This window comes from Stomoxys calcitrans, chromosome 5 (assembly GCF_963082655.1).
Source record: "Stomoxys calcitrans chromosome 5, idStoCalc2.1, whole genome shotgun sequence".
NCBI lineage: Eukaryota > Metazoa > Arthropoda > Insecta > Diptera > Muscidae > Stomoxys > Stomoxys calcitrans.
Window position 1 is genome coordinate 81,969,203 of NC_081556.1, and position 16,018 is coordinate 81,985,220.

General features: G+C 39.4%; 1 protein-coding gene and 1 long non-coding RNA gene across 3 annotated transcripts in view; one reads left to right on the forward strand and one right to left on the reverse strand.

Moving 5' to 3' along the window:
• LOC106088450 (prolyl endopeptidase) overlaps window positions 1–16,018 on the reverse strand; it is a 38,979-nt gene that overhangs the window by 18,283 nt on the left and 4,678 nt on the right. The gene's annotated exons all lie outside the window — the stretch shown is intronic.
• Window positions 10,958–11,696, forward strand: LOC106088452 (uncharacterized). The gene is made up of 2 exons (XR_001221450.2): window positions 10,958–11,333; window positions 11,573–11,696. It is a non-coding gene; the product is annotated as an uncharacterized LOC106088452 (long non-coding RNA).

Sequence of the window (16,018 nt, forward strand, 5' to 3'; positions counted from 1 at the left end):
ATTTCAGTTAAATCGGACGAGAATTGCGCCCTCTAGAGGCTCAAGAAGTCAAGACCCAAGATCGGTTTATATGGCAGTTATAACAAAACATGGACCGATGTGGTCCATTTACAATCCCAATCGACCTACACTTATAAGAAGTATTTGTGCAAAATTTCAAGCGGCTAGCCTTACTCCTTCGAAAGTTAGCGTGCTTTCGACAGAGAGACGGACGGACATGGCTAGATTGACATAAAATGTCATAACGATCAAGAATATATATACTTTATGTGGTTTGAGATAAATATTTCGAGGAGTTACAAACAGAATGACGAAATAAGTATACCCCCATCCTGTGGTATAGGGTATAAAAATTGTTAGTCGAATCTCTTGGACGCTATAAAAGATATCCCGTACATCAAAGCATGATTCTTGTAAGTCTTCTCGACCACTAACATTTTGCACATCAACTGGTTAAAACGTCACCTATAACAACAAAAATTTCGTGATGACATTTTTATTCGTTCAAAAATGACTGGTTGTAAGCTGTCCGAATATAATCTATTCGTATTTTATTGCCCTAAAATGGCTTTCTTCAGCGCATTCATACTGGCACATCTTTTTGTCCTACCTTGCGTTCTAAAATGACTCAAACAGAAAATTCCATCAGATTGTCATCCGGTGAATTCGACAGCCACTGTGTGGACCAAATAAAGTCAATCCCATGGCAGCCGGTTGTACTCGCCGGATTGACCCGATGGAGTCCTCCTTCATCGGCAAGGCTGCCACCTCAGTGTACAAAAATAACAACGAAATAAAATGAGGAACATTTTTGATCATTCTTGGTTTATGCATGCTTTATATGATGGGCCGAGTCTTATTGGTATGTCCATGATCTATGACCGTAATGTTTATGTGCCCATGATACCAAAGCAGCTACCTAAATGTTTTATTCGACAATAAGTCGTATACTTTACTTTACTTTAATTGGCCATGACAGAATATTTGTTCCACTAGCAGAACGTAGAATAGCGTTCCAAGCGCCTCGATCTTTTGGACTCATTCTAAAATCTCTAACACCAAGTTTCGAGGTGTCTCCCACCACTTGATCTTTCCATCGGGCCTTTGGTCTTCCCGGTTTGCGTGTACCAGCGTGATTGCCTTCAAAAGACTTCCTTGCTGGAGCTTCTTCATCCATTCTGACAACATGACCAAGCCAACGCAGCCGTTGTATTTTGATGAGTGCAACTATGCTATCGTCGTCATACAGCACAAACAGTTCGTAGTTTATACGTCGCCTATATTCTCCATTATCGCAAACTGGTCCTCATATTTTACGAAGAATCTTTCTCTCAAAAACTCCAAGCAATGCCTCATCTGCTTTCACAAGTACCCATGCTTCAGAACCATATAACAGCACGGGTAGTATCAGTATAAAGTGCAATCTTCGTCTGTCGAGAGATGGCCTTGTTTTTAAACTGCTTACTTAGACCAAAGTACCATGTTCGCCAGTATTATTATTCGCTTAGTCTCAAACTGGTGTCATTCGTTTCGGTTACGGCGGTGCTGAGGTAGATAAAGTTACTGACTGACTCAAAGTTGGGGTTCCCAACTCTCTCCATTTTCTTTATCTACTCGATTGTGCAAGGCTTTTTGGGAGTTGAAACCATCTTATCTCCATTTACTGCCAGACCCATTTTCACTGACTCTATTTCGATTCTTTCAAAGGCTGCAGTTACTACTTCCGGTGATGATATCGATGTCGTCGGCATGGGCGAGTAGCATGTGTTGTTTTGTGATTAGTGTGCCATATCTATTCACATCTGCATCTCGTATAATCTTCTCCAGCAGAATGTTAAAGAGATCACACGTTTGGTATTAAATGGTTCGGAGAGATTCTTTCCTATTCTTACTGAGGAAAGCGTATCAGCAATTGTCATCCTTCAGTCTCATTAATTTTGCAGGGATACCAAACTCAGACATAGCTTGAAATACCTTTGAACGTAAAGGAGTATCGAAGGCGGCTTTGTAGTCAACAAAGGGATGGTAGGTGTTGATTTGTCCTTCTCGGGTCTTTTCCAGGATTTGGCGCAGTGTGAATATCTGGTCTAGGGTGGATTTACCAGGTCAAAAGCCCCATTGAGAGCGCCCAATTATCTCATTGACTTTATGTATTAATCTTTCACACAGTACGCTCGAGAGTATCTTGTATGCGATGGGGAGGAGACTTATTCCTCTGTAGTTGGCACATTCCGTCTTGTCTCCTTTCTTGTGTACGGGACATAGTATGCTGAGGTTCCAATCATCGGGTATGCGTTCTTTTAGCCTGATTGCGTAGACAAGGTGATGCATACGCCTTATCAGCTTGTCGCCTCTGATCTTAAATAGTTCAGCAGGTAACCTGTCGGCTCCTGCTGCCTTGTTGTTCTTTAGTTGGGTCACTGCTACTTGGACCTCATTCTGACTAGGAGGTAAAGATTATATACCATCATCAGGGATTGGTTCTGCGGTATCCTCTTCGCCGCCAACGTCGGACACTAGCAGTTGGGTAAAATATTATTTCCATATCCTCAGCATGCTATCTGTGTCAGTTACAAGATTTCCTTCTTTGTCTCTGCAGGAGACCTCCACCAAAGCCATCGGTTTGATGTTTCGGTAGAATTTCCAGACTTCATTCTGAATCCTGTACATCTCTCAATTATCAATCTCTCCTTTGGATGTTGCATTCGCTCGGTCATTAAGCTCGACTTGTAGGAAAATGAACAAAAATTGACTCGCATGACCGGCCGTTAAAAACCAAACAGATGAAAAAGATGATAGTGCGTACACCCTGGGCACGGGGAACTTAGAAAAACAGCTTTCAATGTTGTTGTTTCTAAAAGGAAGACGAAAAGCTCGTCTCCAAAACAAAATCCACCACATGTGTGGTGGTCATGTTGACGTCGGCAGGCGGAGCTTGCCACGTTGACAAGGGAATAAAATGCATGAAAAAGCCATAGAGGGGAGTTGGAGTTTGTTTGAAGAGATATTGCTCAGTGAAAAAGCTTACAGCGAACTGTCTGGTAGTAGTAGTTGAGATTTCACATAGGATTTGTGCTTATAATCTCAAATATAAGTACTACGAACAACAGGCTGTGAACTGTAGGCCGGTCAGACGGACGGACATAGTTCACGATGGTGCCGATGAGATAATGAAACACAATTGTCGAAACGCGTCCACCAGTGGGATGACATGTGTCCTGCCTTTTTTGAGGAACTGACAATTTCTTTTCTTCGAGACTCAATTATCAATCTCTTCTTTGGATGTTGTATTCGCTAATGACCACATTAAGCTCGACTTGAAAGACAATGAACAAAAATTGACTCGCATAATAGGCCGTTAAAAGCCAAACAGATGAAAAAAATATATGTTGTTTTCAAAATATGTTGCATCCTTTCAAAGGATATTTCCAGATTCATTTAACCATTTGATTGTCACTACGGCTTGGATTACGCTTGAACTGAATAAACTCCGTAAAAAAGTCATTTATAGGTTGACAAATATACAAGTATGAACTTGGTAACACCTTATGGCAGCTACCCTGATATGGAATTTATGTTTGTTTAACCAAAGAGACAGTGTGTTGGTACTACTAACACACAAACACAATAAATTGTATGTATAAAAAATATGTTTTTTCCTTCTTTTAATTTATAACCTTAGGCTGACCTTGAGCGCACACACAGTTATGTCGAAAATTGAACAGCATACATATACATTTATTGAAATCTCTTCTATTGATTATTTTACTAACACTAATCAAATAAAATATTGAGAAGGAGAGAAAGATTTTGGTGTATTGAACAACATCATCTCCAATATATTCGAAACATATGCTCTCTAAAACTGCAAATTTCCTGAATGTTTCAAATGGTATTTAAATATTTACTTAGCTAAGTTGAGAAAATTAAATTTATAATTTGGCGAAATTTACTTTATAATGTTGCAGGCATTTGCAATATTTAAATTCTACGAAAATGAAATAAAAAAAATCTAAATAAAGTCTGAATTTTTCTTAATTAATAAAAACACATAAAATGTGTTAATTTTTGTAAAATTTTTCTCAACAATCCTCCATACATACGCACTGGCTGAGGCTTCATATGCTCATTATTTTGTTTCGAATTTGTGCCATGTCGAGGCTAATCAACTTTTGCATTCCTCACATGGCATTCATTTTGGATTTTGGCCTTAGTATGAAAGATACTTAATCATCAAACACATAGTATAAACAAAATTTTCTTTTAGACCATATGCATATAATTGCGATATTTTAGAAATGCTTGTGCACCGAGAAATTGTGCTAATTAATTGAAATTTTTGTTTATTTTCTTTTTTGTTTGTTCGAAAAATTGGAGCCGCCCAGAAAAAAAAACGAAAATATATACACAATAATGGAGACATGTGAAGAGAAGAGGACATTCTTGACACAGTAGAGTAAAAATTAAAACAAGTAAGAGCGTGCTTAGTTCGGCCGGGTCGAATCTTGTATACCCTCCACCATGGAACGCAATTTTTGAGTTCTTTTCCCGATATCTCTTTTTAGGCAAACAAATAATATTGAATAAGAACCTTTATGCTATTGGAGCCTTGTAGGGGCTCAAGAAGCAAAATCGGAAGATGGGTTTATATGGGAGCCGTATCAAGCTATTGATTGATTCAGACCATATTGGACACGTATGTTGAAGGTCATGGAAGAAGCCGTTGTAGAAAATGTCTGCAAAATCAGATGAGAATTGCGCCCTCTAGAGGCTCAAGAAGTCAAGATCCCAGATCAGTTTATATCGCAGCTATATCAGGTTATGTAGCTAGCCATACCTAGCACATTTATTGGAAGTCATAACAAAACACCTCATGCAAAATTTCAGCCAAATCGGGTGAGAATTGCGCGCTCTATTGACTCAAGAAGTCAAGATCCAAGATCGGTTCATATGACAGCTATACCAGATTATGAACCGAGGATGTAGTGCTTGTTAACATTTGTCTTAAATCCTTGGATGTCAAAGTGGGTGGGAAAAACATTAGCCGGAAGTCGATTCCACATACGAACGTTTCGGGCGAAATAAGAATTATCTCTATAATGCATTGTGCGATCCGCTGGTCAATCAATGTCAAACGGGTGCGAGTTCTTGGAATGTCTAGTATCCCTGACATACATCCTTACATCAGGGATAAGGAGACTAATATCTGACGAACACACGAACACACAAGGTAGGCAATAGAGTTGGATACCCCACTGTCCCCAATCAACGCCATCGCTCTCCTCTGCACACGGTCCAGTAGCTCCAGGGATGATTTTGAAGCTCCAGCCCATACATGTGAGTTGTACTCCATTTTCGGCCTTATGAAAATGGTGTAGATGTTAAGAAGATCAGACGGAGTGAAGTAATTCTTACGCCGTTTAAGGAAGCCTAAACACTTGAATGCTTCTTTCGACACTTCAAATACATCTTTAGCCCAACGGACATCACTTTGTATTTTCATGCCCAGAACGTCAAGAGCTTCTGGTTGCTCAACATCTACACCGTTGATAGACAAAGATGATCGTAATGGGTCAGCGAATCGTTTGTGTGACAACAAGCAGCACTGAGTCTTAAATCTACTCGGTTCATTGGACCCCACTCAGAAATGGACAGCAAAGAGTGTATCGTACATAACCCGCCTCTTGTCCTCAATCTCTCGAAGATTCGGCCTATGGTCGAATGTGTACGAATGACAGAGATTACTGTTATCCGCAAATGAGTAGATCGGATTCGATGTCTGACCCAACAGATCGTTGATGAAAATTAGAAAAAGAGAAGGAGAAAGAACAGTGCCCTGGGGTACACCTGCGGTCAATTTGTGCTTATTGGTTGAGAACCCATCTATAACGACTCGAATAGTGCGATCTCTGAGAAAGCTCGAAATAAATCGAACGAACCCATTACCGACACCAGTGGAAGTGATACCAAAACACCACGTGCAAAATTGAAGTCAAATCGGACGAGAATTGCGCCCTCTAGAGGCTCAAGAAGTCAAGACCCAATATCGATTTATATGGCAGATATATCAAAACATGGATCGATTTGGCGCATTTACAATCCCAACCGACCTACACTAATAAACAGTATTTGCGCAAACTTTCAAGCGGTTAGCTTTACTCCTTCGAAAGTTAGAGTGCTTTCGGCAGACAGCCGGATGGACAGTCGGACGGACATGGCTAGATCGACTTATAATGACATGACGATCAAGAATATATATACTTTATGGGTCTCAGAAGCATATTTCGAGGTGTTACAAACAGAATGACGAAATTAGTATACGCCCATCCTATGGTAGAGGGTATAAAAAGTTGATATATGCCTGTCATGCCAAGCTGAAATAAAGCCACTTATATTATAACTTTTTAAAAACATTTATTTTCGGATTCCAGTAGGATGTTGTTTGGTTTTTTTCTTGGTACTTTTTAAAATAAAAAAAGAAAAACATTTTTTTAAACAAGTAAAGAAAAGTCGGGCGACGCCGATTATATATAGGCTGGCTGATGCAAAGTATAACCAATTCATACGATCATATTTTTTTGAGCGAAATTTTTTTATTGATTGATTGAAATGTCTGGAAGTTATCTAAATTTCAGAATCCATTTATTTTTGCTCGATATGAGTACCTTTTGGCTTGACAATTGCACCGAACACCATGTTTTCTGCCGAGAAAAATTTCCCAATTGAGTTATTCGTAAACTGCAAAAATGATCGTGCTTGCGTAACCGAGCACACGTACGGAAATTTGAGCCTACGAACGGCCCACGAAGTAATTTTCCATCTCAAGTGATGGTATGGGCAACTTTGGCCGCCGATTGCCCCTCTTCCGGCACGGGATAGCTGTGAGCACCACATAGACTGGAACATTGAGGTGCGATCTGTGTGGTGTTCATTGCTGTCACGAGAAGCTTAGCTGCAAGCTACAGGGCGCGTTCACAGGTTGCGGAAAGTGGAATGTTCCATAAGGAGCATTCTACTATCCGAATTGTACGGGAATGGGCCGAAATACTGGCAGATTACATATGTGAAACTTGCATCTAGTTTATTGACCGTCTTAAAGCAATAGTCTAAGCAAAAGGTGGATATGTTGGGCAAACGTGAATGGAATCCGAAATTTGGATTACTCCAATACATTTTTGTCATTTGAATCAATAACAAGTAAAAAGACGTTAAGTTCTTGGGTACCCATCACCTCGGGTATATATGTAAAGTACCTTTCATCATAATCCGGTGATAAATGCATAATTTATGCCCCCATAGCAGCTTTATCGAAATATGGTCCGATCTCGACCACATCTGACACGGATATTGAGTGGTCTAATAAGTACAAGTCATTGTTCAATTTTGTAAAAAACTAAATATTGGTCTTTTTGATAGCCATATCCAAATACAGAACGATCTGAACCATATACGACACGGATGTCGAAAAGCCTAACATAAGTCACTGTGTCAAATTTCAGCGAAATCGGATTACAAATGTGCCTTTTATGGGGCCAAGATTTTAAATTGAGAGATCTGTCTATATGCCAGCTATATTCAAATCTGAACCGATTGGGGCCAAATTAAAGAAGAATGTGGAAGGCCATAACACAACTCACTGTCCCAAATTTCGCCGAAATCGGACAATAAATGCGCCGAAATCGGACAATAAAATGTTGAAGGGCATAACCCAACACACTGTCCAAAATTTCGGCGAAATCGGACAATAAATGCGCCTTTGTATGCTCTAAACCTTATAGACAGGTGGACGGACATGGCTAGATAGTCTGATCAAGAATTTATATACCTTATAGGGTCGGAAATAGATATTTCGATGCGTTGCGGAATGACAAAATGAATATACCCCCATCCTTCGGTGGTGGGTATAAAAAATATTTTGACAAAAAAAGGGCTCGTACGTGTTACAAGTGTTAGAAACACTTCAAGATCGGTTTATATGGCAGCTCTATCAGGTTAAGGACCGGTTTGAACCATATTTAGCACAGTTGTTGGAAGTGATACCAAAACACCACGTGCAAAATTTGATATCAATCAAATGGACGAGAATTGCGCCCTCTAGTGACTCAAGAAGCCAAGTTCGAAGATCGGTTTATAGGGCAGCTATATCAAAACGTGCACCGATATGGCCCATTTACAATCCCAACCAACCTACACTAATAAGAAGTATTCATGCAAAATTTCAAGCGGCTAGCTTTACTCCATCAAAAATTGCAGTGCTTTCGACAAACAGACGGACGGACATGGCTAGATCGACTTAAAATGACATGACGATCAAGAGTATATATACTTTATGGGCTCTTAGATTCATATTTCAAGGTGTTACGAACGGAATGGTGAAATTAGTACATCCCCATCCTATGGTGGTGGGTATAACAATGGGTCTACCTCTTCTCCGGTTTAGCGTTGCAAACAAATTAACAAACTAATAATAGCCTGTTCCACAGTCGTGGTGTAGGGTATAAATACCCTGAGGAAACTTAACAAGTAAAAGCGTGCTAAGTTCGGCCGGGCCGAATCTTGGGAACCCACCACTAGGGATTCTGCTAAAAATTTATACAAAATAAATTTAGTTGTAGAGCATAAGTTTGTTCTACATACCAAATTTCTTTCAAACCAGCAAAAATTCAAGCTTCTAGGAACCGAACAAGGATAATCGAGAGACCAGTTTATATGGTAGGTTTTAGACTGGTTTAGAGCGTACTTTTGTTGTTGGAAGTCAATACAGAACACTACATGAGAAATTTCAGCTGAATTGGACAAAAATTTCGGCTTATAAGGGCTCAAGAAATCAAACCTAGAGATCGGTTTATATGGGAACTATATCAGATTATAGACCGATTTAGACCATACTTGGCGCAGTTGTTGGAATTCATAACAAAACACTACGTGCAAAATTTCAGCTAAATCGGACAAAAATTTCGGCTTGTAAGGGCTCAAGAAGTCAAATCGGGCGATTGGTTTATATGGGAGCTATATCAGGTTATACACCGATTGGGGTGGTACTTGGCGCAGTTTTTGGAAGTCAACACAAAACACTATCTGAAAATTTTGAGCCAAATCGCATAAAAATTGCAGCTTCCAGGGGCTTGTAAGGGCTCAAGAAGTCAAATCGGGCGATTGGTTTATATGGGAGCTATATCAGGTTATACACCGATTGGGGCGGTACTTGGCGCAGTTTTTGGAAGTCAACACAAAACACTATCTGAAAATGTTGAGCCAAATCGCATAAAAATTGCGGCTTCCAGGGGCTCAAGAGGTCAAATCAGGAGATCGGTTTATATGGGAGCTATATCAGGTTAAAGAACACAGTTGTTGGAAGTCATAACGGAATACCGCATACAAAATTTCAGCCAAATCGGACAAAAATTGTGGCTTCCAGGGGCTCAAGAAGTCAAATCGGGAGATCGGATTATATGGAAGCTATATCAGGTTCTTGACCGATTTGGACCGTACTTAGCACAGTTGTTGAAAGTCATAACGGAACACTACATGCAAAATGTTGGCTTCCATGGGCTCAAGAAGTCAAATCGGGAGATCGGTTTATATGGGAGCTATATCTAAATCAGAACCGATAAAGCCCATTTGCAATATCCAACGACCTTTATCGATATAAAGTATCTGTGTAAAATTTAATGTAAAGTTAATGTAATTTAATGTAAAGAAAATGGAGAAAGTTGGGAACCACAACTTTGAGACAGTCAGTAACTATATCTACCTCGGCACCGCCATAACCGAAACGAATGACACCAGTTTTGAGATTAAGCGAATAATAATACTGGCAAACAGATGCTACTTTGGACTAAGTAAGCAGTTTAGAAACAAGGCCATCTCTCGACAGACGAAGATTACACTATACAAGACACTGATAGTACCCGTGCTGTTATACGGTTCTGAGGCGTGGGTACTTGTGAAAGCAGATCAGGCAGTACTTGGAGTATTTGAGAGAAAGATTCTGCGTTAAATATATGGACCAGTTTGCGTTAATTGAGAATATTGGCGATGTATGAACCACGAGCTGTATGAGATGTATGACGACGATAGCATAGTTACTCGCATCAAAATACAACGGCTGCGTTGGCTAGGTCATGTTGTCAGAATGGATGAAGAAGCTCCAGCAAAGAAGTCTTTTGAAGGCAAACAGGGAAGTACACGCAAACCGGGAAGACCAAAAGCCCGATGGAAAGATCAAGTGGTGGGAGTCAGAGATTTTAGAATGAGCGCAGAAGATCGAGGCGCTTGGAACGATATTCTACGTTCGGCTAGTGGAACAAATATTTTGTCATAGCCAATTAAAGTAAAGCTATTTAGCTTTACGCGTTCGACCTCTGTCATGATTTTGACAGACGGACGGACGGACATGGCTAGATCGACTCAGAACGTCGAGACGATTTAGAATATATATACTTTATGGGGTCTTAGATAGAATGACTAGATTAGTATACAAACGGAATGACTAGATTAGTATACCCCCATCCTATGGTGGTGGGTATAAAAAATAATAGCAATACTTATCATTGAGTTATTAGTGGCAAAAAGCGGAAACTCGTTGAAAAATTCATTTGTACTATGACCTAAACAGAAAGGGCCTCTGGCTGTATTTGTTTGCACAAAGAGCCACAGAGATAATTAGCAACGATTGTTTTCCAGTTGCTACTGGCCCCAGCAGGATAAGGATTACAGTTGAGGTATCCCTTCATTGCTCATGGTTTTGCGTGCGTTTCAAAGAAAAACATTGTTTCCACTTGACTTAATTAGCAACAAATGAATAACAAATTAACTTGTTAATACAGCAAATCAGACAGAAGGAAAACAAAAGAAAAAAATGGCTGAGGAATGTGAAATAAGCGAGAAATGTGAGGGTACATTTAGTAAATATATTTCCAAGAGATTGCCTCGAGATTATTCCAAAATGCATAAACATGTAGAGACTATTTTTAGTTTGGCATGGCTTAAGCTAAAAATTAAATTGCAATTCCAGTTGCTTGGTAAATGAAGGCCGATGCCGACGAAAGTGAGCAGAAAGTTTCGGAAGAAACTATAAACTTGATTTAGATTGCAAAACATTATTTTGATTTGTCACCAATAGAAGAACAACAGCCCCACCTCATGGTTAGAAATACGAAAAGCAACCAAAAGCAGGCATGAAAAAGATTATGAATTCTCTGAATGTTTGCAGCCACTTACGTTATGTGACAGTCACAACACCATGGTTATGTTATGACAATTCAACCTGGCCTAACATTTGCCTGTATTACGACTTCGAGAGTAATATAATGCCATCCATAAAATAAATCGTATTAATTTTCATAACATTTAAGACCTTTTTCTTTTCCTTTTCCTTTTTCGCAATGCCCGCCCTGCAAAAGTTGGGTCATTTATCAGACTGGCTTTTGCAAATTTGGCCCAAATGGCAAGGAGACGTGAGTTGGTTGGTTTGCCGTCCATCTCTATTTGTTGTTAATGGAAAAAGTGGAGAAGGAGGTCATTGTATAACCACCATCCATTGTTAACAATATGTTTATTGTTGTTGTAGGCATTTTGCTGTTGGCTTAAAAAGATGATTTCTTGGTGCCACATCTAATCGCTGGCCATATATAACAAATATGGGTCCTGTACAAAGTGCAATAAAATAAAGCATAATTCTTATACTAAAGCTACATTTAGCTCTATACTACTTAAGGTAAAACTTTTACGTTTTGAAATAGAAAAAAGTGTTGGTGATAAAAAAATGCCACACATTATTTGATGGCGTATTGGACTTTTTCGACTACGTCGGATACATTATTGTCATAAAGACTGTCTATTCCATTTAACAATAGACAGTTATAATACTTGGAAACGAATTAAAGATATGATAGTACCGATAAAAAAATGTTTATGATTCAAACTCGAACTTAAACCAGTAAGGAAAGTCAAAAGTCGGGCGGTGCCGACTATATAATACCCTACACCACCTCGTGGATGTAGTACTTTTTATATGTAGAACTTATGTCGAAATCTAGTCAGACTTTAATTTGGACACCAATTGAAATAGCAATTTAGAACCTTGTAAGATTTTCCTACCATAGGACAAAAGATTTGGATTTCCACATCTTTAAAAGGCCATATTGGATTAAAGATTATATGGGAGTTATATCGAAACCCGTGCCAATTTTCATGACACATACTGGGACATAAAGAGAACATTTCACGCCCTATATTGTAGGGAGGTGACCAAAATTGTGAAATTTACTGCCTTGAAAGACCATATCGGATAAAATTTACACATTGGAGCTATATCTAAATTAGGACTGATTTAAGTGATATTTTGCGCACGTATTTAGATGTCAATTTAAACGTCTTATGCAAAATCGGACAAAGATTGTGGATTTTACAGCCTTAGAGGGCCATATCGGATGAACGATGTATATGGGTGCTATATCTAAATCTAAACCGATTTTTATGAAATTATGCACACATATGAAGACGTCAAATAAAGCACCTCATGCAAAATTTTGTAAAGATCGGACCAAAATTGTGGCCAAGTCGAATGAAAGATATATATGGAAGCTATATCTAAATCTGAACGGATTTTTATGAAATTTTGCACATACATTGAGACTTCACAAAAACGACACCACGCCAAAATTGGTGAAGATCGGACCAAAATTGTGGCTTCTACAGCCTTAATAGTTCAAATCGGATGAAAGTGCATATGGGAGCTATATCTAAATCTGAACCGATTTTGATGAAATTTTTCAGATATGTTAAGATCAGTAACAAAACAGTCCGTGCCAAATTTTATACAGATCGGTTGAAAATTGTAGCTACTACGGCCATTTAAGTGCAAATCGGGCGAAACATATATATGAGAGCTATATCTAAATCTGGACCGATTTTTATGAAATTTTGCACACATATGGAGACGTCAAATAAATCATCCCATACCAAATTTTGTAAAGATAGGTAAAAAATTGTGGCTTCTACAGCCTTAAACGGCCATATCGGATGAAAGATATATTTCAGAGCTATATCTAAATCTGGACCGATTTTCATGAAATTCCACACATATTAGGACGTCAAATAAAACAACTCGCGCAAAATATTTTAAAGATCGGACTAAAACTGTCGATTCTACAGACTTAAAAGTTCATATCGGAAGAAAGATATATATGGAAGCTATATCTAAATATGAACCGATTTTTATTAAATTTTGTACACATATAGACCTCAAATAAAATACCCAATCCCAAATTTTTTACAGATCGGGAGAAAATTTGGCTTCTACAGCCTTAAAAAGCCATATCGGATGAAAGGTATATATGGGAGCTATATCTTAATCAGAACCGATTTTTTCAAAAACAATAGTGTTTGTCCTTGGGCCAAAAAAGGGACATGTGCAAAATTTCGTGACAATCGAACCACAAATACGACCTGCAGTTTGATTACAAGAATGCATGGACTCACAGACGGACAGACGGAAATGGCCAAATCGAATCAGAAAGTGATTCTGAGTCGATTGGTATACTTATCAATGGGTCTAGCTCTTCTCCTTCTTAGCGTTGCAAACAAATGCACAAATCTATAATACCCTGTACCACAGTGGTGGTGTAGGGTATAAAAAGAAAAAAGTGTTTCTAAGACAATGTTATACCTAAAGTTTTGAAATCACTTGAGGTTTCTCTTGCTGCATAGAATATTGAGTAGAATATGCATCTCAGCTTCGATGTCGTAAGGTTTGTAAGAATGAAAGCAAATAAAATCTTTCGTTCTGCGTTTTCGAAAACCGAAATAGGCCTTCTTACCTACTTATTTTAATTGGCTATGACAGAACATTTGTTCCACTAGAGGAACGTAGAATAGTGTTCCAAGCGCCTCGATCTTCTACGCTTATTCTGAAATTTCTGACACCAAAATTTGAGTTGTCTCCTACTACTTGATATTTCCATCGTGCTTTTGGTCTTCCCGGTTTGCGTTTTCGACCGTGTTTGCCTTCAAAGAACTTCTTTGCTGGAGCTTCTTGATCCATTCTGACAACATGACTGGTCCATACATTTTACGAAGAATCTTTCTCTCAAATACTCCAAGCACTGCCTCATCTGCTTTCACAAGTACCCATGCTTCAGCACCATATAACAGGACGGGCAGTATCAGTGTCTTGTATAGTGTAATCTTCGTCTGTCGAGAAGTGGCCTTGTTTCTAAACTGCTTACTTAGTCCAAAGTAGCATATGTTTGCCAGTATTATTCTTCGTTTTATCTCAAAACTGGTGTCATTCGTTTCGGTAACGGCGGTGCCGAGGTAGATAAAGTTACTGACTATCTCAAAGTTGTGGTTCCCAACTTTCTCCATTTTCTTTATCTGCTCGGTTGTACAGAGTGGTTTGGAAGTTGAGACCATCGATTTCATCTTTCTTTCTTTCGATTCATTCAAAGGCTGCAGTTACTGCTTCTGGTGACCGACCTATGATGTCGATGTCGTCGGCATAGGCGAGTAGCATGTGTTCTCTTGTGAATAGTGTGCCATGTCTATTCACATCTGCATATCGTGTAATCTTCTCCAGCAGGATATTAAGGAGATCAGACGATAGGCTGTCTCCTTGTCTGAAACCTCGATTGGTACAACGCAACGCGTATCACCAAGTGTCATCCTGCAGAGTCGTTTTAATTTTGCAGGGATACCAAACTCAGACATGGCTTGAAATTCCTTTGAACGTAAAGGAGTATAGAAAGCGGCTTTGTAGTCATCAAAGAGATGGTAGGTGTTGATTTGTCCTTCTCGGGTCTTTTCCAGGATTTGGCGCAGTGTGAATATCTGGTCCAGGGTGGAGTAACCAGGTCTAAAACCGTATTGATAGGGCCCAATTATCTCATTGACTTTAGGTTTTAATCTTTCGCACAGTACGCTCGAGAGTATCTTGTATGCGATGGGGAGGAGACTTATTCCTCTGTAGTTGGCACATTCCGCCTTGTCTCTTTTCTTGTGTACGGGACATAGTGTGCTGAAGTTCAAAGCCATCGGTTTGATGTTTAATTCTTTGGTAGAATTTCCGAACTTCATGGCTGGAGACAAGGTGTTTCAGTCTCGGACTAACCACAAATCCACAGCTAAATTCATGCCTCGTGGTATGGCAGCTATAGTATAGTTCGTCACCTTTTGGTGTTGTAGTGACTCCATTCCCAGTCCATCGCACTTCCTGCAAGGCGGTAATATCTGCCTTGTACTTCTTGTACGTCCCTAACCTGGGAACAGACGCTGATGTTGGCCATTGGTTATCTGAAGGCGCCAATAACTCGCCTTGTCATCTCGTGTAGCATTGACACTCAGTATTTAATTAAGAGCCAGTGCCACCTGACTCCTCATTGAGACTCTCCTCTCGAAAATAGGTCTTCTAAATATGTATATTTCATTTCAGCCACGGAGTGACCGATTAACCATTCGCATGTCCAAAGATCAAAACCCAACCAATTATCCCGTCCAGTAGGCCCTTTAAAGAGAATAGCAATGCTCCAAGTTGTCTCTTTGGTTTTAGACTAGAAAGTATACAAAAATTAAAAGCCAATGTTAAGGGGCTAAATGTTCCAACTCGAGTAGTAAATCCAGGGATTCTTAGTCCACGAACCATTCCTCTACACGCCCATGGTTCCTGGGTAAGAATATTGTCAGATCCTCTTGCTACAAAAAGACCTTTAGTACCGCCGAAGTTGTCTTAAATGATGAAGATTTATCTGCACAAACAAGGCCATAATTAGGATTTGGAATATCCATCACTGCTGCGATGGCATCGCCTTCTTAGTCTGCCAAGCGTTCATCCTCACAATATTCGTTCGATTGTGTCATGATGAGTTTCCTTACGCATTCACTAGTAGTTTGGAAATAAGGTGAGCCACTCTTAATCAGGACACTGGACACTTGCGATGTGGACGATTCCTCCTTAGATGTTTCAATAGCTGCTGCTGTCGAAGTACCCTTTGAGTTCCGTCCTTCTCCGCCAGCGGAT